At 42.3% G+C, this 25,621-nt stretch overlaps 1 long non-coding RNA gene across 1 annotated transcript; it reads left to right on the top strand.

The window, feature by feature from the left end:
* Positions 1 to 523: 523 nt before the first annotated feature.
* On the top strand, positions 524 to 25,221 carry LOC121914964. Its single transcript, XR_006100613.1, has 8 exons — positions 524 to 4,227; positions 4,378 to 4,705; positions 7,171 to 7,321; positions 9,881 to 9,955; positions 12,717 to 12,866; positions 13,469 to 13,628; positions 24,837 to 24,941; positions 25,121 to 25,221. It is a non-coding gene; the product is annotated as an uncharacterized LOC121914964 (long non-coding RNA).
* The last annotated feature ends 400 nt before the right edge of the window (positions 25,222 to 25,621 follow it).

Raw genomic sequence — 25,621 nt, 5'->3', positions numbered from 1 at the left:
GTGAGAGAGAGACTTCCATTGTGTGTCTTGTGTCAGTGTGAGAGAGACTTCTCTCGTGTGTTTGTGTGTAACACTTAGCTTCACTCGAGTGTGTATGTGTGTGGGAAAGAGAGACTTTTGTGTCTTGTGTGTAAGAGAGACTTCCGTTGTGTGTCTTGTGTGTGAGAAACTTCTCCTGTGTTTGTGTGTAACACTTAGCTTCACTCTCTCTCGTGTGTGTGTGTGTGTGTGTGTGTGGGAGAGAGATACTTGTATGTCTTGTGTGTGAGAGAGAAACTTCTGTTGTGTGTCTTGTGTGTGAGAGAGAAACTTCTGTTGTGTGTCTTGTGTATGAGAGACAGACCTCTCTCTCTTGTGTTTGTGTGTGTGTGTGAAAAAGAGAGAGACTTCTCTCTGTTGTGAGTGTGTTTGGGAGAGAGAGAGAAACTTCTGTTGTGTGTCTTGTGTGTGAGAGAGACACTTCTCTCTCTCCTGTGTTTGTGTATAACCACTTCACTCTCTCTCATGTATTTATGTGTGTGTGTGAGAGAGAGACTTCTCTCTGTGTTGTGTGTAACACTTCACTTCACTCTCATGTGTGAATGTATGAGAGACAGATTTGTGTGTCTTGTGTGTGAGAGACAGACCTCTCTCTCTCTGGTGTGTTTGTGTGTAACACTCAATTTCACTCTCTCTCATGTGTATATGTGTGTTTGAGAGAGAGACTTCCCTCTGTTGTGTGTTTGTGTGTAATACTTAACTAAAAGTTAACTGAAAGTTGTAACAAATACCAATTTAAAGCAGTTACCGAAAGAGAAGTAAAAACATATAATATTGTAAAACATACATAATAAAACAGCAGTAAATAACAACAATGGGAAAGTATGTGGTCGCCAGTTGTGTATGCGATGCGCAGAGGCATTCCCTCTGTGTGCGTTTTAATTGACGGAGTGATTAAATAATCGAATTACCGCTTTTCGTTCTAAAAAAAAAATCCCGAAGTGATTTATAAATCTTTTTTAAAAGGTGACGAAGACACTAAAAACAACAACGGCAACAAAACAACGAAACGCTCCATTAAAACCACCGTGTTTAAGCTGCGTCAATTTCCGAAGACGGTAGCTGTGCTGCTCTTTTATTGATGAAACTAACAAGCAAGCGAACAATGCGGCATCTTATGGCAATTTAAAGATTAACTTTATTATAGCGGCCTCATTAACGCCGATTCCCTGAATTTACTATCGCCCTCGTATGCCATAATAAATGGGCTAGTCTTCCCAGAGCCACAGGGCTCTGTTGTTTCAGCTGGGAGTAAATTTCATGGAGGCCGGTGTTTGTTTGTTTTTGACTTCCGCAGAATCAACAGACAACGTCTTTCATGCTGCAAGAGACACAACTGTGTCTTGGGACACCTTAAAGACCGCAAGAGATGAACACAGACATCATCCTTTGGAAGCAAGTGACAGAACTGAGATTGAACTTGATAGCCCTTCCAACTCTATGATTCCATGATTCTTCAATATCATTATACCTGGCTGTTCAGATTGACTTTCTGCACTTTGACTTGGTCATTAATATGTAAAAATAGAGACTGTGGTCAAGAAATCGGAAGATTAGGATTTGGAAGGCCAGCTAAAAAGGAACTGGACAAGATTCTCAAGTGAGAAGACACTGTATATACCAAGATCAAGAAGACTATCCTTGCAATAATATTTCTCATTTCTATAGCCATCGGTACAAAATCTGATACCTCTCCCCTGCAACTGATGTACGCAACTGAAGTCACGGTTTGTAGTTCTCCATGTCAGTGGGTTGGTGAATCCATGCCATGGTTTTGGCTCTCTGAAAAGGAGCTTTCCGGGATGTTGGGCCTGTTTGGGAACAAGGTTCAGCACATGTTAAAACCTGGATTCACTGCCTCACTGACATGAGAGCCACCATCTCTCACGAGGCAACAGCAAAGTAAGATTACAAATGCATCTCCTTGTGTAGAAATACGACACTATGCACTGGTGGAAACCGCTGTTAGAATAATCCCCTTAGATCGAATGGGGCCTCTAGTCAGGAAGACAGTTTTAGGATCCCAGGTGATAACATGCATGAAGCATTGCTTTGAGCCGGGCATTGTGAGAGACAAAAGACTTGCCAGATTGCACCGTGTTGATTTACCGTTTCATGCCTCTGTATCGCAGCGCTGTGCAAACAGAAAGAAGTGCGGAAGAAGTGATAAAAAGAAGCGATAAAAAGAAGCATTTTGCTTCTGTACTTCCATAAGATGTGTGCCAAAGTCAAGCATATTCCTGATAAATGGCCCAAACTGGGTTAGATCTGTCGGCTCTCTTCTTCATCTTCGTTTTAATAGTTTTTATTAAATTTTATCGTTGTGTTCTTTTAAAACACAACACAAGTCCTGTATATATTATTCATTGTCTTCCATACATTCTCCCATTTCTGCTCATACCTTCAATAACATGCAATCGCTCTAACTTCCATCTAGTAATACTTAGTAGGTAGGTCAACTTATCCATCTCAACCTTGTCTAACAGTTTCAACATCTTCTCTTCTACCGATAGCAGTGTTGACTCTCTTATAATGCTTATTCTCCTGAATGTGGCTAAAGATGTGTTGATTTTATTTCCAAATCCCATTACCAAAAGCAACAACAACCCTAAGGCGAAACTAGATGCTATAGACATCACATGCAGGGAAACCTTACTGTTCCTTGCAACTAAATATACGGGTTCTACTCCAAATTGGGTCCATCCCAACAGAAGTAGAGGAAGTTTAGGCTTTCCTACTGCTTATTACCCCTAAAATTACACCAGTTCTTTATGGGGTGTCTTAAAAAGGTGCCTTTAAACATGGGAGGAACATCCACTGACTTTACTGCAGCGTGAGAAACCTTCTTACTTCAGTAGCAAGCTGTACTTCCTGAATAGTTAGGCAATACTTGACGAGGAAATATCAAGGAACAATATCCTAAGGAGCACAGACTGACCCAGTGAATGACAATAACTAACCTGTAGGAAACAGAACCATTTCTCAGTAATGTAAAAGGATGCCTCCCACCTTCCATCTACATTTGTGATGTTCTTCTTGTTACAAATTTAACCTCTTTCCCTGATTAGCCAAGCTGGGAAATATTGGAGAGCCAATTGAATGTACTGCTGGGAACCTTTTCAAAAATTAGGCTGAATTTTCCCAGTTCCGGCAAATCACAAAGGTGTTCTGAAACACCCAACAACCAGTTCAAAATCTGCCCTGTTGGGAAAGATACTGTGTCCCTTCATTTCCGATTTATGGCGATCCTAAGCTGAACAACTGAGATGTAATGGTTACAGCAAGAAGCAATGTGAATTCTTTTCATAGCTGTGTTTTTACAATATTTTATCCAGGTCCTGGAATTTGCCCCAATGCTATGGTCTCTCTTCCCTATAGAAGTTGGTGATACTCACAGGAAGTCTAAAGCACCCTCGCCAGGGAGCTGTCCAGCCTCTTTCTGAAAAATGTCCAGAGAAGGAGACTCCATCATCTCTGTAGGCAATTGCCTCCATTACCAAACTGCCCTCACTGCCAAGAAATGCCTTCTAATGTTCATTCAAAATCTACCTTCCTGTAACTTAAAACCATTAACTCTTGCCCTACCTTCTGGTTCAATAGAAAACAAACCTGTACCTTCCTCTTTGGGACATCCATTGAGATATTTTAAAAGTGCGACCATGTCACCCCTCAGTCGTCTCTTCACCAAGCTGAACATGCCCAATTCTTCCTCATATGTTTTGTTCTCCATACCTCTTATAATGCTTGTTCCCCGTCTCTGAACTTGCTCCAGCTTTGTATTATGGCTTGTTCTAACTCTATCCTGTTTTAACTTATGTTATAAGATGCATTGGGTCTTATACTGGGGAAAAGGTGGGATGTATATTAAATAGGCGTATAGACTAGCTGCAGTATAGAGTGAAATGTAAATAAGAGTATTTCTGCAGTTGTCAGATAGGGCTAGACGCTAGGCAGACTTCAGGTTTGTTGTAGCCATACCCTCCAACCGTCCTGGTTTTGCTGGAACAGTCCTAACTAATCCTCTGCCATCTTGCTTTTTCAGCTGCTTTTAAACTGTCCTGGTTTCTCTCTCTTTCTTTCTTCCTTTGTCCTCAGTTTAGTTCAGTGGCTGCAATCTGAGCTCAGACTGTAAAAGTTTCTGTTCAACTCAGCAGGAGGAGAAGAGGAAGAAGAATATTGCTCTTCCCAGTAGGTTCTGGTAAAAACAAATTGCTGTGGCTTTTCCTATTTTGTCTGTTCTCATTAATAATTTTTCCCATCTTGACCACACTGATGTTGCTTGGCTGTGATTTCATCTGTGAAATGATGGTTGGTATGCCTATCTACTTTATTTTTCAGCCTACCAGCCAGATCTGCCAACCAGTTGTAAAAGATACACACTTGGAGTGAAAGAAGACAGTGGCTCTGAGAGTATTTTGAGCCTAGAAATTTTGTTCTCAGTCGCAGGACTGACCTGAACTCACAGACGTCCACAGAAAAGTCCACTATTGATGACTTCTACCTCTCTATAGGTAGAAAAAGTCATGTTAGTGGTTGTTGTTGTTGTTGGGCGTTTGGCAAGCATTTCTGTCTACTGCAAACCAACCCAAGAGTGGACCAGAAGATCCCAGTCAACATTCTGCCCACTCCTTCTTTAAGGCTACAAAATCCATGTTGCAATGCAATTGTAAGTGAAATCTCCAGAGGCCATAATGCAGTGTTAACATAAACAAAAGAATAAGAGAATATAAGTGTATGTACTGCACATGGAGCTTTAAGAGAATAAAAATCATAATCATTTGTGTACATAATCATTCTAATTTTGTGACTATTTGCAAATAGATTATCATACTTTCTTTAAGCTTTGTTCCTTGTATTGTTGATACTTCAAAAAATCAGAGTCAGCTCTTTGGAGTGTATGTGTGGAATTGGACAGAATCCAGAGCATTCAGAACCTGGAATGCTGTAGAGACATGCTATTCTTGCCAAGGATTTTATTCCACAGTTTCTTGTTTGTCTGCTTAATGCAGATATTTTGTATTGGCTTGGCTGTTGGGGGTGATTCTTGTAGTGGAAGCTGGCCTTGGAGGGTAACTCTGAGTGAGGAGAGAGAAAGGTCACAGTAAGGGAACAGTTTCTTTTACCGCTCTTGATTTAATTGGGTGAAGGAAAGTGTATTAGAATGTGTTAAATGGAACTGAATGTGCATTAAAAGCTCTTGTGAACTTTTAGCCTTTGTCTGGTTCAGACCAGCAGTCTTTCTTATAGCCGTGTTGCAATGCAATCGTAAGTGAAATATTCATAGGCCCTGATGCAGTGTGATCACAAACAGAAGTGTGTGCGCATGAGAATATGCAGTGGTCCCTCCACATTCTCTGGGGTTAGGGTTAAAGGACCCTGTGAATGTGGAAACACTGCAAATAAAAAAAACACTATTCTTTTTAACTGAGAGAACACCTCTAGAATTTCCAAGTCCTCCAGTGCAACTCTATGGCCAACATTTGCCTGAAGTTGATCATAGCATGATGCTGAAGGACCAACAAATGCCTAGAGAAGTGTTTCCTCTAGGAACTTGTAGGTTCTCCTGCACAACCCTATGGTCAGCTTCTGGCAGAGTTGCTCTGGAGGACCTAGAGAGAACATATTCATCAGAACGGTGAATAATCAAATCTGCAAAAATCAAAGCCACAAAAGTGGAGGGCTGACTATAAGCGTATGTACTGCACATGTAGCTTTATATCCAAATGTGGTGGAAATACCCTCCACATCCCTTAGACCATAATATTTGAGGACATACTGTATATATTTGACCCTTGGGGAGCACAAACACACCATTGGAGGGAGCCACATACAACCCACAGGCTTCACATTTCCCTCTCCTGCTCCAGAGGGACAATGCATCATACTAACAGCATGGTGCCAGCTGCCAAAAAATAATGCAGATCTATTTACTTGGAAAAAAGCCTCTCCAAACTTGTACAAGCAAAAGCATGTTGTTGTTTTGACATCCAGCCTGCCCTTCCCTCCTCTGGCTTGATTTTCCTCTTGTCTGAACAGCAAAGGTGTGGCGCCAACACCATGTTTGGGGAGGTTCAAATGCAGATGTAGCACCAGCCCTAGGAGTTGGCTAGAAAGTGTGCTGGAGAGAGCATTTTGTGCTCCTGGGACACGTCAGGGCCCCAAACAGGGCTATGGAGTCAGTATGCCCAACATTTCGACTCCAGCTGCCCCATAAATTGCATCTGTATATTAATCAGTAATAATTTTACCATTGTAAATACATAGCATGAGAAATTTCATCACCGCCATGGGACTACTCAGGTTATTTAGACTGATAGAACATAAAATGCATTTATTTGATTAAAATGTTTGAATCCGTGGATAAAAAAACTGTATGTGATTCACGTTGCGGTTCAAAAATTAGAAATTAAGATTTTTTTTCTTCAAATGTGATGTTACTTTTGTTGCGGGTGCGAACACTAATAAACATTTTCTAAGGTTGTGGAGCTTAGAAAAGGTTGGGAACCATTGGTGTAAAGGGCTTCGAAGGGCTTCGAAAGTACAGCATGCAAGGCCAGGAGCCTCTGCGGCAATGAAGACTGAAGTTCACATATTGATTTAAAACAACCAGCCAAAACTTGAGCTGCAGGGCTCTTGTTTTTCTGTCTAATCCACTGCAACAGACAAGTTCTTCCTCCAAGCGTTGTTTTCCACCAGCGCTTCATGTAAATATGATACTGATTGGGAAGGCCATTATTGTACAGGATGGCCTCAGTCCTTCTGCCTTGAATTATTAATTCCTTCCAAAGTCATCATTAAGCCTGTCATCTCTTTCTCTCGTTCTCTTTCTCTTAGCAAGGGGTTTGCTCAAATCCATTTCATTCAAAACTTGCAGGGCAAATGCCAAATGCTGAATACCAAGTGTTTGCTGGGTCGTTTCAATCAAATCTGCTTGCTTTTGTTTGGAATTTGTTTTTTTGAGCCTCAAAGCATTTGCAAATATTTGCCGGGGCAGCCTTTTTGATTTCTAGGAAGAGAAACAGGGCCTGGAGCCGCTCACATTGCGGTTCGTAGCCAGAAATCCAATTTCGAGGCTCTGTTGTTGCATGTCCATCATAATTATTTCATATTTTCCTTTCTTGCTCTTCTAAGGACTGGAGTGAATTGACGTTGTCTTGTTTAAGGCCTTCGCCGGGCTTCCAACGCCGCAGCTTCCAGGTGGAATTACGTACAGGCCGTTGGAATAAAATCTCATCCGAGGCTGTAGAGATTGCTAGGCAACTCAAGAGGAATGGAGAAACAGGTCAGAGGGAGCATGTCAAACTGCAGAGAAAGGCAAGGAGAGAAATGTTTTAGAAAAACATTATTGCTATCCTTTTACTGAATCATTTTTAACCACACTACATACTCATGTATACTAGGATGATATACAAATTTACTATATTTGTATACCACTCTAGTATCCATAAAGTATATCATTAACTACAACATAGTATGTGTATCCATAAAGTATATCATTAACCACAACAAAACACTGCCGACCCAGATATCCAGCCCCACACCTCTTGCAAATTGCCATAGGAAATCCTTCCTGAATATTGTTTGCATGCACAAATATTTATGGCGTACGTAACATTCAGCCTCTGCATCCACACTGCAAAAAAATCCAGTTTGATACCACCTTTACTGACATGGTTCAGTGCTATGAATTCTAGGAATAGTTGCTTGTGAGAAATTAGCTGCCTCTTTTTGGTGCCAAAAACAAACTGCAGTTCACAGAATTCCATCGCGTGGAGCCATGGCAGCTAAAGTGGTGTCAAACTAAATTATTTCTTCAGTGCGGATTCAGACATAGTTACATTTTAAACTTTGGCATGAAGTAAAATTTTAACTACGTTTGTTTTAACCGTTGTAAGTAGAGTGGCCAGTTCTGTATTGTCCCACCCCCTGAACCTTCCAAGTCAAAATGTGAGATCTAGAGACTTGGGGGCTGCATACACACTGCAGAAATAATCCAGTTTGACACCACTTAAACTCCCGTGGCTCAATGCAATGAAATTCAGAGGATTGTAGTTGGCTGTGGCACCAGAGCAGAGGCACAACCAACTACAATTCCATAGCATTGAGCCATGGCAGTTAAAGTGATGTCAAACTGGATTATTTCTGCACTTCGGATGCAGTCTATGTAATGCCGTTAATAGCTACGCAGTAAGTACCAACCACAGTTGCTCATGGCTTGTCATTCAAGCACATATACAGGGAAGAAGGGAGAGAGAGAGAGAGAAAGAGAGACAGAGAGAGAGAACATATTATCCTGTTTGGAAGTTAAAGGCAAAATCTTAGCTAATAGGGCTGCTCACATATCAGGGTGAAATGAAGGAATTATTCCTTCTCGCTTATTTAGAAAGATCAGATTAAAAACAGTTAATCTAGTCTACTTGTATCTAGACAGAAGGTGGATGCAGAGCAGAGAGTGGGGAAGCAAAAAATGAACTAAGGCTGCAGCCGCACTGCAGAAATAATGCAGTTTGACACCACTTTTAACAGCCATGGCTCCAGCCTTTGGAATCATGGGCTTTGTAGTTTGTTGTGCCACCAGAGCTTTCTGACACAGAAGGCTAAATAGCTCACAAAACTACAAATCCCAGAATTTCATAGCATTGAGCCATGGCAGTTAAAGTGGTGTCAAGCTGCATTATTTCTGCTGTGTGGATTCAGCCTTAGTAAATCCATAGATCGTCCTGCCCTGGAGCAACAGATCTATTACTTGACTATAAATCGACCTCATGTATAAGTCGAGGGCAGGTTTTGGGGCCAAAATTATGGATTTTGATATGACCCTTGGATAGTCGGGGGTAAAACGTAGGGCAATGTAACAAAGGATCTAAAGAGTTAAAGTACAATACCAGCATTGACCCATGGATAAGCCGATTCTGTTTTTTGGGGTCAATTTTTCGACCAAAATTTCTAGATTTATACATGAGTATATATAGTAAGCCTTGCAAATGGTAGCAAGCTGCCGCTCTCCTAACTTAGCTGACGATTTGCACCCAGATCTTTCCTCTTGCAAGGACCTGAACCCAGTAAAACTAGAGGATTTTTTTACCCCAACTTCTTGCTCACATACCCTCCGCTACGCTCTTTCCTTTGTACTGCAATTTTTCATGCTTGTTCTCAGCCCAAAGGTGATTTCTTTTTTTTTTTAACGTGCAAGAAGTTTGAAGAAAATCCATTCAGCTATTTCTGAGTTATCGGAGCATGAAAATAACATCTGGTTTAGAGGGTGAAGCTCGTCGCTTTCCCCCTCCCCTCCATTCTTTTTGTTCATCAGAGTCAGAAGGAGAGAGGGGGAAAATGGCTGTGATTTAATGCATCTAATTTGGCATGTACACATCTTCGCCTGGAGAACGGAAGGCGATGCTTTCATCGATTCATCCGGGACGAACTTTGATTGCGAAGTAACAAAATTAGATGCTTACAATTGTGCCCAAGTGCATTCTGGCGTGTTCGGTTACCGATGGAAACATCGACCATCAAGGGACCAAAGTTTATGAGGGTCTGAGTGGCTCTGGAAGAGCAAATGCGCTGAACAGTTTATTGGGAGGGTTTGGGAGGGGATGGAAAAATGTGGCAGTGTAGGAACATCAGGCATTTACCAGGCCATAACACCCCACTCTCTGGTTGCAACAGCTCCACTGGCTGCCAGTCTGTTTCTGGGCACAATTCAAAGTGCTGTTTATAAGTGATAAAGCCTTACATGTCTTGGATCCAGGTTATTTGAAGGACTGTATTCTGCCATATTCGTCTGCCCATGTTTTGAGATCCGAGGATGGTCCTTCTCATTCTCTCACCCCTGTCACAGATATATCTGATGCAAATGCAGTAAAAGGCCTCCTTGGTGGCTGCTCCCAGGCTCTAGGACTCCTTTCCAACAGAGGTTAGACTAGTTTCCTCTTTGCTATCCTTTCATAGGCCTCTCAATGGCTGATTGCTTGGATGGAAAAAGACCTTTTTAATTTTTAATACTTTTAATTTTTGTATGATGTGAATGTTTTAGATGTATCTGTTTAATGTTTGTAAGCTGCCTGGGAGCCAAGACTGGGAAGAAGGTAGGATAGGTTGGTCTAAATCCCCTAAAAGCACCTGATCTCATCTGATCTTGGATGAAGTGGGTTCAAGACTGGTTAGTACTTGGATAGGGAATGCCAAGGAATACCAGCTGCATGTAGGTTATGTTTTGGAGGATGTAACAGACAAAAACACCTCTGGAGTATTCCTTGTCTAAGAAAACCCTATGAAATCCATGGAGATCCAATAAGATCCAATAGGAAATGTGAAGGCAGACACACAGATATAACGATGATAATTTTTTCTAATTCATTGATACCAGACCTCCCCACCCAGGTGCCCTCCAAATGTTTTGGGTTGCAGTGGTCATCATCCCCAGCTAGCAATGCTGGGGATAGGAAATACAGCCCAGCACTTTAGGAGAATGTCAGGTTGGAGAAGCTTGGTCTGCAGTTAGTCTTGGGCATTATCATCTGAGTCACAGAATCTGCACTATAGAAAGAATACAATTTGACACCGCTTTGACTGCCATGGCTCCATCCTATGGAATCCTGGGATTTGTAGTTAGTTGTGGCACCAACTTTCTCACAGGGAAGGCTAAATGTCTCACAAAGCTTCAAATCCCAGCATTCCATAGCACTGAGCCATGGCAGTTAAAGTGATGCCAAACTAGATTATTTCTGCAATGCAGATGATGCCTATGTCTTTTATGTAAACCATCCCTGTCAACCCCCAGATTAAATACCCAGAGACCCACTAGATTGGGAAGCCATCAGCCATCCATGATGGAGGGGCTACCCACACAGATTGTCATTGCTTTCCAGGTAAATTGTAAATATGGAAATGTAAGCACCATTATAAATATGTAAAATATGTAAAAGAAATGATGGCTCTGTCTCTGCATGCAGACTTTCCAAGCTCAAAGCTTCTAATCTCGAGCATTGTGCTGTTCTCCTGTGTTAATTAATCTGTGAAAACTCAGAGGACACCTTCCAGAATCCCAGCCAGCCTCAGCTGAAACCTCTCTCTTTTCCAGTTAACTGCTTTTACACCTTTGAGTGCCCCTGCTACACAAAGCAAGGAGCCCTAGGTGGCAGTGTAGGATCCAAATTGCAAATCTGTTTGGCAGAATCACACCCTTCATGCAAGAGAAAAAGAAGGCAAGAGGTTGAAAAATGCAGGTTGTCGCAATCCAGTGTGCCTGAAATGTTTTCTTTATTTTGCAAGAATTTTGCTCTGGATATTATGATCCCTTTCAGAACAATCCAGGCCATAGTACTTCTGATTGCTATTCATGGATGTGAAATCTAGACAGTGAAAAAAGCTGCAGACTCTCAATTGTTCCAATATGGCAGGGACACTCCTGGTTAGACCTCTGTCATCCTACCTTTTCAGTTACTTTTAAAGCAGTGATTCCCAAACTATGGCCCTTCAGGTTTTGGGGCTTCAGCTCCCAGAAGCCGCAGCCAACTTTCCCAATAGTCAGGAATTCTGGGAGCTGACGTCCAGAACATCTGCAGGAGGATCAAAGTTCAGGAACCACTGATTTAAAGTATTCCAGCTTCTCCCTCCTCCTCCCTCTTTTACCCTTCGTCCTCAGCTTACTTCCATTGCTGCAAAATGAATTCAAAGTGCAAAAGTAGTTGCACTCATTCAGGAGAGGATTGAAGAGAGAGGAAGCAGACTCATGCCCTTCCCTGTGGACCTGCGAAAAAGCAATCAGCTGCAGCCTCTGTTCTTTCTCATGAATGACTTTTGCCATTAGATTTCTTTGGATACCATGGACTACTGCAAAGACAGATGAAAGGGTCTTAGAGCAAGTCAAGCCTGACCTCTCACTAGAAGTAAAGATGCCTAAACTGAGGCCGTTGTATTTTGGACATATTGAGATGACGTGACTCATTGCAAAAGGCAAATGAAAGACTCTTAGAGCAAATCAAGCCTCAACTCTCCCTAGAAGTAAAGATGCCTAAACTGAGGCTGTTGTACTTTGGACACATCGTGAGATGATGTGACTCATTGGGAAAGAGGATAATGCTTAGTAAAGTCGGAGGCAGTAGAAAAAGAGGGAGAGGTGGATTGATTCAGTCATTTTTGTAAAATCATAGATTTTTTTTACAGAGACTTAAAACTCTTTCATTTATAACCCTGCTGCTTTTTTCCACAACTCTTCCTCTGTCGTTCCTCCCCTTCTTTTGTACAGAAACATATCTTGTTACAGAGGGAAGATGGAGTAGCTGCACAACGCCTTCTGACTGGTAGTAGAACTAGGAGGAGCTGTCTATCTGGAATTACCCCCCGCTGTTGAAATTTTAGACTGCTCCTTAGATTTGCTGAAAGCTGGAGAAGTCTTATGCACATAGAATTATTAGCGTTATCATTCCTCTCCTGCCTGTCAATGTTGGCTTCATTGCAGTCGATACTTGAGATGCAGTGAGGTGGTGTAGAAAATTCTCTACTATTCTGTATTGTTCCACGCGAATTTTCCCTCCTACTATTATAAACGCATCATTTCATAAAACGAATTAGGGAACATAATGCGCAAACACAATACAAGTCAAATTGGGCAATGGGAATGGATGCAATACCAGTTAGATCTAAAACCAACATTGTAATTAACTTTCTTTCAGGTGAAAGCACAGCAATTTATGCCTACAAGTCTATCGGTGTGCTAAAAACTGGCATGTTCGAATGCAGTTTTTTACGGCAGCTCCACTGGTCCAAATAAAGAACTGCGGACTGTCTTTTCCTCATGGAACAATGCATCTGTTTTTTTAAGGGTAAAAATCTTTTTCAATGCTACCGTTTTCAAATATTTATATGAATTAAGGAAAGTTTGTTGCTGCTGCTGTGTGCCTTCAAGTCATTTCTGACTTGTGGCAACGCTGAAGCAAACCTATCATGGGGTTTTCTTGGCAGGATTTGTTCAAAGGGGTTTGCTTTTGCCTTCTTCTGAGGCTGAGAGAGTGTGACTTACCCATGGTCATCCAGTGGGTTTCCAGCAGGCATTCCAGTGTCCTAGTCCAACACTCAAACCACTGTGCCACGCTGGCTCTATATATGTGTAAATACGCTAACAGAAATAATGCTCAAGTAAAGTTTTGAATTGGTTTGAATTTGCCATTTAAACCACGCCAAGAAAGTAGTCCTATGGATATCTACTTAAAAGATAAGCCACACTGTGCTTAATGAAACTTACTCTCAGTTAACTATGTAAGGATTGTAGTGTATAAGCGCTATGAAATCTTGCATTCCCTCTGGCCCCAAAATATTTCAGCTCAACTATTTACACCTGTTGGAAAAACTTTTCACTTATCTGTGCAGTACAGATATCCCTCAGTTAATGAAGTATATGTGTTCCTGGGCACTACTTCTTTAACAGAAAATTTGGCACCGGATGCAGAAATAACATAGAAAGAATGGCGATAGGTTCTGACACTACAAAAACAGCATTGAGGACACAAGAGAAGACTTTCCTGGTGGCTGCTCCCAGGCTGTTGAATTTCCTTGGCTGGGTCCCTTTTTTGCTCTCCTGCTGACAGGTAAAGACCTTTTTATTTGAACTTTATTTGATTTTTAGTGATTAACTAGTTGTGGAGATGGTTCTTCTAATGGAGTGTGTGTGCGTGTGTGTGCTATCTTTTTACACTTACGTTTTTAGATGCTTTTATCTTGTTTTAAATTCGTGGGAGTCCTACTCGGATGGTTTATTGAATTGTTTCAAAGCTTTGTCAGCATTGGCTTTTCCACTGTACTTTGTGCTACGAGCCTTCTTGGGTCTCATGCTGAGAGTATGGCAGGATATAAATTGAATGCACACGCATCACACACAGCAGGATGTCTTTGACAATGTGATCCAATTCATGACTTAGATCCAGGCTATCTGGCAGACCGTATCTCCTCTTACGAGGCTTGCTGCTGCATGCCTTCAAGTCGTTTCCGACTTATACATCCCTAAGGTGAACCTATCATGGGGTTTTCTTAGCAAGATTTGTTCAGAGGAGGTTTGCCATTGCCTTTCCCTGAGGCTGAGAGCATGTATCACCCAGTTTGTTTCATGGCTGAGCTGGGAATTGAACCCTGGTACCTATAGTCCAGCACTCAAACTACAATGCCACATTGATGCTCCTATGAGGCTACCTGGGCCTTGAGATCCTTATGTGAAACCCTTCTCTCAGTACTGCACTGCAGTAGTAATAATGCAATTTGATACCACTTTAACTGCTATAGCTCAATGCTATGGAATAGTGGGGTTTATAATTTGTTGTGGCACCAGAACGCTCTGACAGAGAAAGCTAAATAGCTCCCCAAACTACAAATTCCAGATTTTCACAGCACTGAGCCATGATGCAGTTTGGCACAACTTTAACTGCTCTGCAGTGCAGATGCAGCCTCAGTTCCACCATCTTCACAGATACAGCTGGTGGGGACATGAGACAGGTCCTTTTTGGTGTCTGCCCCGAGGCTCTGAAACTCCCCCAGAAAGCTAGAATGGTCCCCTCCTTGCTATTCTTCCATTGTCAAACAATGCTTATTCCAAGAGGCTTTTTGAGAAGTGAAACGTTTTACAGAAAGGGCTTTGAAAAATATGGCTTTTCATCACATTTAAATATGGCTTTTCATCATATTTTTAACCCTATGCTTTCAGCGATTTTCAAAAACGTTGCTAGCTTAATTTCATTGTAATGTTAATCTTTTGTACATTTTTAACTAGTCAGGCCTCCATATCCACAGATTCTTTATCTACAGATTCAACTTTCCACGGCTTGAAAATATTCCCAAAAAGACATGCATTCCAAAAAGCATACCTTGATTTTGCCATTTTATATAAGGGGCAGCATTTCACTACCCCTTTGTATATCATGAGGCTTGTGCATCCATGGATTTTGGTATCCACAGCAAGGTGTGTGTGTCCTGGAACCAAACCCCAAAGGATACCAAGAGCCCACTGTGTATCACTTTTTCATATGTGAGCTGCCTTGTTCATAAGGGTAAAAGGTTGGGTATAAATAAAGATAATGATGATGATGATTGATGATAGTATTTGCCATGCAGGGATATGGCCCTGCATAGCAAAGGTGATGCACATGAGAAAGAGAGAGACGGTTCCCTGTATGATTAATGCTATGCCTATAGTTTTGCATAAGTGCATACTCTCCCCACTCTTCCATATTTCTGGCTTCTCCATGAGCAAACAGCCCCGATTAACAGCCTCGTCTCCACCTCCATCCTGGATTCCTGAGCTGGATGGATGAGCCAGCAAAGCCGTCTCTGACAAGGAGACGCGCTGAGCTCCTTGGCTACAGGATTTTAATGCAATCTTACACATCAAGCGGATGCGAATGACAAGAATGAGTGGCAGGGGCCAACCATGTGCCTTGATGTTCTGATAAATTGATGGCCCAGCACATCCATCACTCTGTCCTGCTGTCAGCAGTACTTCCAGATTTGGAAGAAGAGAGTTCCCCTCTTCCATGGCGTTTTATAAAAACGGGGAAAATAAATGCAAATAAAAGAAAAGACTCAGTCGTGAGCTAAGTCCGGCAGCTCTCAACATCTGAGATGGCACCAGAGCCTTTGGAAATACCTTATAGAAGCGGTGATATTTATTCTGCATGCAGTGTAGGTAGTTTTGTGTTTATATGCCTAATTTACTTTAGGTAGACAGGTTGGGTTGAGCTCCACAGGCCACCATAAGCCCACAGTGGGGAACTTCCTTTGACATGACAGCCATATTCCATGTCAGAAAAGTTATCAGACAGCATTCCACTAGTAAGCGGAACCAAAGGCCAAATGGATGAGCCCTTAATCCCTATAGGTTTAATCCACACTGCAGAAATAATGCAGTTTGACACTGCTATAACTGCCATAACTCACTGTTATAAAAATCCTGGGATTTATAGTTTATTGTGGCACACAAGCTCTCTGTCAGAGAGGACTAAATATCTCACAAAACTACAAATCCAAGATTTCTTTAGCTTTAAGCCATGCTTGTTAAAAAGGTGTCAAACTGCATTATTTCTGCAGTGCAGATTAGACTTGTTCTTGTTGTGTGGCTTCAAGTCATTTCCGACTTATGGCGACCCTACCATTGCTTCACTCTCTGGAACACTAGAAATTTGATGGAAAATTTCATTGGGAGTGGAATTTGTACCCCTGACCTTAGGAGAGGCATTTTGACTTTTTACAATGATAAAACAACACAGGGAAGCTGAGAGATTGCCAAACAAGGTTCTCAGATTGCAATACCCAGCATATTTTAAGAAAGAGCTTGCAGGTAACTTGTGAATAAGCAGGTACATTTTTTTAAAAGTATAAACCAGAAATGCTGAATACTTCCAGAGACTTGATTTCTATGCTGGAGGCCCCATCGGTTGTAGGGCAAAATCCTCTTCCTCCTCTATTCTTAATTAATATGCTCCCCATAAACCTAGACTTGAAGCTTAGTCCATGCATCAATTCAGCACTGTACTGCCAACATTTTAAAAAATGGCTTCTGCTGGCAGATAAACACCAGTTGTCCCGATAGCAGCAAGGTACTGTACGTTGTTTCCGATGGAGCCGTGATGTTTCAGGACCAGAGGGAACAGTTTCAATTAGATAAGGAACCTTTGACCCGGCTGATCCTGCTACCAGTGCGAATTGCGTCCCTCGTGAATGGCTCACAATGCAAAGTTTAACCAATTGCTAATCGCTTTCAGTGGCAGAGTTTGAAACGCCGGATGCCACGGCGGAAGTTCATCTCTCTCTAAACCTTTTTAAAAAGCCCAGCCAGAGCTATCCCAGAGCTTATCAGATCAAAAGAACCAGGCCTACGGGTCACACGCTTGCTTGGAAAGAACAAAATTATAAGCATTCAGAAGGAATACTGATGAACTCGGTGCAGCATTAAACTTCTAATTGGCCTGAAATAACTCTTTCTTACTGTCTGTACCTCTGGCAGGTCTCTTGTGCATCAGATGCCTTCAGGACAGGTAGAAATTCAAGCTGTGGGACCTCCTCTTATTATTCCGTCTCTGTGTTATGAAAAGCTGCATCGGTTGGATTTCTGTCAGCCTTACAAGAAGGGGCAACCACAGTCCTTGTATGTTGGGGCCAGGGATCAAAAGAGGAAACCACTAGGATTCTTTGATCACCAGGGACAATGAAATCATATGCCCAATGCTTTAGCTTGTCTTGATCCTTTAGTTGTTGTGTGCCTATGAGTCAACTCTGACTGATGATGACCCTGTGTGTGCTGTTTGCCTTCAAGTTGTTTCCGATGTAAGGCAACCCTATCACAGGGTTTTCTTGGGAAGATTTGTTCAGAGGGGATTTGCCATTGCCACCCCCTAATGCTGGGAGATAAGAGATAGAAAGACATCTTCCCTGGCAGCTTTTGCTATACATACCACTGATCTGTTCCTAATTTATTCCTGAGAGTGGGAGAAATGACATCCAAAGAGCCTTTAGGAAAAGCAAAGTAGTGGCCGCTCATGTGGCATCTTTCAGTTTTGCTGCAAAGTGTTGCTCTGCAAGAAGTCAAGTTGTGTCTGTACAACTCACATTGCATCCCATGAGACCCAAGGCCTGCCGCAACATCCAGCAATGTGACTTTGCAGGGAGTGGATGGGGAGGCGAGAAAAGACACAAGAATGTTATTAATGTACTGGTAGAAATTGAATTACTAGACAATTACTTGAATTAATTACGCATCCAGGCATCCGCCATGCAGGACTTTGGCATCTGATTTGTCTCTGTGTTGTTCTCTAGGATAGAGTCCAGGCACAGAAGAAAAAGAGTACTGAGGAGAGGACAAGCATAGGGTGGCGGTGAAAATTTAGGATTGGGAGTGGACTGGATGGGGCAGTCGGAGGTTCAAACTATCACTAAGGCTGGACATTGGGGTGCTTGGTGGCTTCTGTGACTTTGAAGTGGTGAAGCCACTCTGAGCTTTGGTCTTAAATTTAAAGGAGTGATCCAGAATGCTGGACCCATTTTGGCAAATGGCAATCTATCTATCTATCTATCTATCTATCTATCTATCTATCTATCTATCTATCTATGCACAACAAAAGCAACCTAATAATATTTTTAAAATGCAATTCATTACAAATACATGGTAACTATGTTCATTGTATTATTTTGCAATTCTGAACATGGCATTTTTCTTACTAGCAATAGCCACCTAATTAATTTTAACTTCAACTTAACTGGTGTAATTTTTGGATTTAATTTAATTTAAAAGCAGCAGGCTCTCTGTGATTCTTTGTGCCCACTGATCGCCCACCAACCACAGAGTACAGAAGGTGCTGGTTCATAATTGTAGGGTATCGGCGAACTTTTGTTTCTTCAGAACCCTTACTGATAAATCCATTTATCCATTCATCGTCGAACTTTGAACCAGAGCTAATCACTTTCTTCCTGAGAGTTGGAATAACTTTCAAAGAAGTCCAGGCAGGTGGGCTACATCCCATTGGACACAAAGGGTATCAGTGGATCTAGAGAGAAGTTCTTTTTGCCAGTCACAATGAAGATGTTTCAGTAGGGTTACCATATTTTGAAAAACAAAAAAAGAAGATAGAAGTATTAATTGACTACAGATTCCTCTACTGGTGTTTGCATTATCGTAAACATGGTTTCACGTACCTGTACCTGCACTTGGGTGAAAAGGTCTGGCCATCTGGAGGTCAGCAAGTGCCCAATGTACATCAGAAGAATATGATGCACATTGGAGAATGCACATCATGCATCAAAGGACTGTAGTGCATAGGGGGCCATGCCACATAGTTTCTGAGCCATATTGGTCCCAGTTTGGATCAGTCACTTTGGCAGCCCCACTATGTAGTTACATAACAGCAGCCCTCCACTGGGTACGGATGTTATGGAACTTTAGTTGTTGTTGTTAACTGCCCTTGAGTTGATCCTGACTCATGGCAACCCTGTGGATTAGACATTTCCAAGGCTTGCTATTTTCCACTGCTCTGCTTAGGTTTATTTTGTAAAACAGTGGCAGCAACTGAATCTGGTATTTATTTATTTATTGTCTGAACGTCTGATGGCATGACAAGGCCAGGCATGAAGCGTCTGCACCGGGACGTGGGAAGTGACGGCTCATATTTTAATTGGACCTCTTTTTAAAAAGAATACAGACAGGTGCTATATATATATATATATATATATATATATATATATATATTCATATTTGCCAGCCCTGAACTGGGCCTCCGCTTTGAGCAGCCTGTCCATTAGCAGAGGCAGCTGTCCTGATTACCGGCAAGTCTTCGGCGGCTTGTCAATCGCTTTGACCCAAAGACTCGCCTCTGGGGAGATGCCAATATCAAATGCAGCAGAGACTGAAGCCAAATAGAATTGGGTGGAAATGGAGGGAGCGCACCAGAGGGATAAATCAGCACAGAGGGCAATGCCACCACAGTGTTGTGTGAGAAGGGATTTATTCGAGGTAAACTTCACAATATCGATCGGCCTTCCTCAGGAACAGAGAGGGACGCGAGGATGCAAGGAATGCAATCAAGGGCCTTGTTGCCTTTGCTGTTATGTGCCTTCAAGTCAGCTCTTTCTAGTGACACTATTCTAGGCTTATCATAGCAAGATGTAATCAGGAAAGGGTTGTGGTTGCCTTCCTCTAGGGCTGAGAGACTATGACTTGCCTATGGTCACCCAGTGGGTTTTGGCGGCTAAGCAGTGGGGTGGTCTATCCATCCTGGATTTTATCCCAAATTTTAAAGGAGATATCCAAGATGCATAAACCTAGTCCCAACACTTGGAAATCTCCTTTAAAGTTCAGTCCAAAAGCCAGAGCCCATTCACTGCCCCAGTGGCGAGCAGTGAGCAGATGCCACTGGGCATCATGCAGTCCAAAAGTTGCACTTGGGGAGCTCAAGGAAACTGGCACAGGATCATAAACACTACATGGAACAGTTACTTTTTTCAATCACTGTGTTTTCAGTTTACTCCTTACTGGTGTAAATATAATTCCTCTTAAGTCAGGTTCTGCATGGAGGGAGAGCAAGGGTCCTTGTTGTTCTTGTTGGTTCTTTTCTGGACCAAAATTTGAAACAGAAAGATGTGTCACAGGACTCTGTCAATTTATTGGAATAAATCAATGATTCTATACCTTTGGGAATCTCATCTGATGTGCTCTGTTTGGTAGACCAGGACCAGGCTCTGGAAAAATTACTATTTTGGATAACAAGTCACCAAATATTCCTGCCATTGACTTTTCTAGTCAGTAGATTCGGGGACTTGTAGCCCAGAAAAGTGACCTTCTCAGGCTGTCATCAGGATAGTCCTTTTTCTTAAAGTCTTTTACTGCAGAATACTGGCATCCAATAACACCACTTTGTTCTCTTTGCCTGGCATCCGCATATGTTTTTCTGCAAGATCAAGGATGGCATAGTGTTTAAAAAGAGAGAAAAGGGTGTATTTTGAGAATTGGAAGTAAAAACCCTGCAGCCCATCAGAATCTGCAATGTTTGAAATTTAATCCTGTGCTATACTGCTCCATTTTGAGATTCACAGCTTATAACAATGCCATCATTTCAGAGACACATGATTTCTGAATCCTCATAATGCTTCTCGGAGAAACCCATCTGCAATATTTCCATCTGTTCTGGCATTTATGCTCTGCAAAGAAGAGGCAATTTTTACCCTCACCCCCACCCTGCCAGCTTTGTATTATTTTGGAAGCCTCATTCTCTGCTCCAGTGAATAACCAGTTAAACATTAGATGAAGAAATCTGAAACTGGAGCCAACCCCACAGCGGAAAAGGCGCTTATCAAAGAGAGAGCAGGCCAGATTTTTGTGTTTGCCTTCCAACACAATGTAGTCAGACACACAAACCTCCTCCATTACCCACAGCAACACACTCTCAACTTGCCTTCTAGCCCAAACAGGATTCCTATAGATGGATACAAACCACCCTGAATTTGCAAGCTCATCCACAAATCATTCCTGCCAGCAAAGGAAGATGCAAATGCAAAAGGAAGCAGAAGATTATTTCAAGAAGCAAGAAGGCGTCAACTCACTAGTGTTTGAAACTCTGCAACCCTGCTCAGCCATGGAAACCACTGGATATCCTTGGGCACGTCACACACTCTCAGAGGAAGGTAAAGGCGACCCCCTCTGAACAAATCTGGCCAAGAAAACCCCATGAAAGGTTTGCCTTAGGGTTGCCATAAGTCAGAAAGTACTTGAAGGCATACAACAACAACAACAAAACTCCCTCCATCATCCTCTGACACAGAGGTGGAGAAGGTGTACACCTCCAACTGCAGTTAGATTGCAACTGTACCCAACATAATGGTATAGCATCATGGGAATTGTAGTCCAACACCACCTGGGGGGATCGCATACTCTTCATTTGTAATCTCACCCATTAGAGATGGGGCTCCCAACTCCTTTGGATGGTGAGTCCATTGTGGCACAAGCTTTAGCAGGAACTTGAAAAGAGCCTGTTTCCAGGGAGTGAAAACTGCCTTCTCAAGTAAGCAAAGCTGGGTACATGAATCATTCATTACATATTCCATATAATTAAGCTCCATTGTGACACCTAGTCTGCAGTAGTGCTCAGAGGGCTTGGATAGGATTGGGATGGTAAATATGCAAATCCCCCACCCAGCCATGAAAATCATAGTCTGACCCAGTCCCTATCTTTCAGCCTGACCCACCTTGTGGGTTTGTTGCGAAGATAAAAATGAGTGTGATGATAACAAGGAACATTGCCTTTCACTTTTTGGATGATCTTCCAGGAAGAACTTTCTTTTAGTTCCATCACCTTCACAGACATTTCTGGTCGGAACACGAGAGAAGGCCTTTTTTGTACCCGCTTCTAGATTTTGGAGCTGGAGCTGTACCTTAGTGAGGATCAAATAGTCCTTCTCTTGTTGTCTGTTTATTGGCAGTGGCATGTTCAGGAGAGGCTAATTAGTAAAGTATACCTAGAGTGCATCTATACTGCAGAAATAATGCACTTGGACACCACCTGGTAGATGGTGACACCAAATGATTGATTAGTGATAGTGGTGAGAATTGCTCTGGGAGCAATTTCAAACCAAGCGACAAGACTTCTGGATGAGATCAGTGTTGACAGGCTCACAAAAATCACAGTTACAAAAAAGTGATGGTACTTGGAATGTGTCACATTCTCTGGCAATACTTCACTCCATCCTAGATTCATGAGTGGACTCATGGATGGTCCTAAATTCCAGTTAATAATATCTGGTAGACTGCAAAAGTGAGGGTGATAGTGATGATATTAATAAGTGATCCATAGAATGGATAGATTAAGGGTTATAGTTGTGTTGGATGGGGCTGGAAGTGCCCCTGAACTCATCCTGTCAGAGATACAGATGGTCCTCATGACTAGGAATGATGCCTTTGGCCAATTTCCAACCATTCCATACCAATTCTCAAAGGCTAAAAACCATTGCAGGTCAGCTAACAGCTCTTGTCAACATTTGAAATGCTGTTGCATGCTATTGTGTGGTCAAGTATGAGCCATGTACCAAATGAGAGCATATTATTTTGGACATGTCTGTTGCCAAATGTTTGACCTCTCTATTTGTCCCTGTTTTGTTCATTCTGTTTCAGCACTAATAGTCATGTCACAAACACTTCCCCCCAGTTTTCGTTCTCATTCCTCCATCCAGCAAGGTTTGTCCGAAATGTTCCTTCCTACAAAAGCCTCCTCCCTGCCTCTAAATTCTTTTCTTAACTCTGGAGCCCGCTTCCTGCTCAAGATGGATTGAGGGATGCATTTCCAGTAGCAAAGATGCAGCGTTTTTTAAGTCTTGATTTGCATAATAATTGTCTATCTTCTCTGCAGCATATGAATTTTTAAAATCATGCCAATAATTGAGGAATTCCATGTAACAGATTCATTGCTACTGGGCAAATTGCACAGCACAGTAAAAAAGGAGACATTCGGCAGCTATCAGCTCCACAACACACACCATAGACCTTTACAGCTTTGCTGTAAGACACTTCTTTCTTGTCGGTTAAAACACATTTGGGGCTTATTTTGCTCTACCTTAGCAAACTGGTGAGACAAGAGTTCAAGATGCATCCTTCCACCCAGGAGGGGGCAGCATTAACTCACGGCTATGGCCTTAACCCAAAGAGATCAAGGCCCAGCGTTCATACCCACAAAGCTAAGATTGTCCTTAAGAGAAAAAGTTCTTTAGAAATGGGGAGTCATTCTCCATCTAGGAGCGGGTCTAGACCTCAGTGGTTCCCAAACGTTGGTCTTCCAGAAGTTTTGGACTTCAGCACCCAGAATTTTTGAGCATTGACCAAACTGGCTAGTTCTTCTGGGAGTTGAAGTCCAAAAGTTTGAGAAACACCGAGGGACCTGGATGCCCAACATTTGGAAACACTGTGGGACCAAAGGTTGATTTTCCCCCCAATGGACTACAGTATAGCTCTTGGAATCCCTTAGCCAGGGGTGCATCTACCCAGTAGAAATTATGCAGTTCAATACCACTTTAACCACTGCTTTAACTGCCATGGCTCCAGCCCAGAGCAACCACATCTGCATCATTTTAATTGTCTCCCTTTCATTGGTGAAGAGCAGCAGTAGTGCCCCAGGACTTGCCACCTGCCAGGGGAGAAGGTTTTGAAAGAAGCACAACAGGCTAAAGAATAGCCTGTTGTGTCCCCCATCTAGAAAGAGTCATGAGGCCACATGAGTCATGCACATATGACTAACAAGATGCTACCCAGAGTATCCTGGAAAAGGTTGACGGGTTGCATTGGATCCGTACATGCCGCAGAGTTTTATTGCAGTTCATTGCATTAGTTTTGCACAGGCTTAACGGTTACCTTCCTGATCAGTTCTAACTCGTCCTGGCTTGCACTCTAGGTTAGCAATTTACATGTGCATGTGATTAATTCTTCCCGGTAGTTTTGGATACTTCCTGACCGTTGGGAGATTCCCAGATGCTTGATTGCATCAGATGTTCAAGCTGGACATGCAATATTAGCCTGCTTAATCCTCCCTTCTGTGATTGCAAGAGTCACGGAAGTCTGGGAAGAACATCTATAAGGACACACATCTTCCACTTGTAAAACTTTCAGGGTTAAACCAAGGGAATTTGATTAGTCCATTTTCTCGATCAATCAGCAAAATGTGCCACTTTCGGGTAGGAAATGAGCTGGAGATGCTGTAACTTTAGAGCAAAAAAGTGGCGTTGCAAAGGAGTGAGAATGAATTTCGATACTTTTGAACAAGATGAAAGAAGGTTGTGTGTTTCAGGGTCGTAATGTATGTATGTGTTCTACAAAAGCTTAGCACTGGGGTGGTAGAATTCAGCAGAATTAATTGCTTTCAGTGAGGATTATTAAAAACACCAAACACTGCAAATCTCATTTGGGAAGGAAATCTATAGCCAGTATTCTTGTATCCCCCAACATTTCAGACGAAAACTGGGACAACAAATCCAAGTAACATCAGAGTGTGGTCAAGGTGGAAACTATTAATGAAGGAGAACACACAAGCTAGGAGAGGCTGCAACAGTTTGCTTTTGCCTTTTCCTAATCGGAAGGGCATGATGTACAGACAGGATTGGAGGATTCACAATTCACAACCAAGCCTGGAGATGTCAGGAATTCAACCTGCATTCTTTGGCATGCAAAGCCTATGCTTTTTCACAGAGCTAGGATGGTTGGTTTCACAGATCATAGGAAGTCACTTTATACCGAATCAGACCAAGAGTCTTTCCTGATCTTTGTTTTCAATTCTCATTTTCAGACCCTCTCCAGAGCCTTTCTTAGGCAGAGTCTTTTGCATCCTCTGCTATGTAAACCTTTTCATTTGAGGTGCTTGGGAACTTGGGACCTTCTGCAGGCAAAGCAGGTATGGTGTCACCATCCTTTCCCAATAGATCCCCATTCTCCTTCTGAGTTTTCCGCTGCCTTTGGCAGATGCAAAATGCAGCCTAACCTTTGCTCAGAAGGAAAACTTGTGTGACAGTGCCCTCCTGGGGAAGATCATTGTTATTCCACACTAATCACCTGATTGATTTGTACCTGAAGGTCATAGCAAAGGCCAGGAGAAGGTGAGGAACCCTGGAGCGCCTGCTGGGATAAGGTCACCCGCTATAAATCACAAGGCTTACCAAGGTCTGGTAGGCAATCAATCAACACTGGCCTCCCTATCCCAAAATCCATCAGTGTCAAGTATTGTGTTCCCCAGTTTTTAGATCTTAAGGAATAAGAGTCCACTTTGGTAATGTTAGACCAGGATCGGGAACTCGATGCCCTGAAGCCAAACCTGCCCCGCTTAGGGTCTCAATCTACTCCATGGCATTTCCTTAGAAACCACCATTTCACCATGAATCACCATTAGTTAGTTTCCTGGCTTTTATGTGAGTTTCTCCTATTTCGAAGAGATGAAATGTCTCCCCTATGATTTATTTATTTGGGATTATCTCATCATAGGCTTTTCATTAGATGCCAAGATCAGAATCATCCAGGGTGGCATATTCCATTACCTCTGCCTCTCAAGAACAACCTGAGAGCAGAAACCGGAGGGCA

This window comes from Sceloporus undulatus, chromosome 8 (genome assembly GCF_019175285.1).
Source record: "Sceloporus undulatus isolate JIND9_A2432 ecotype Alabama chromosome 8, SceUnd_v1.1, whole genome shotgun sequence".
NCBI classification, from domain to species: Eukaryota; Metazoa; Chordata; class Lepidosauria; order Squamata; family Phrynosomatidae; genus Sceloporus; species Sceloporus undulatus.
The sequence above is the reverse complement of the archived record's forward strand: the minus strand, read 5'-3'. Positions and strand labels throughout refer to the sequence as shown.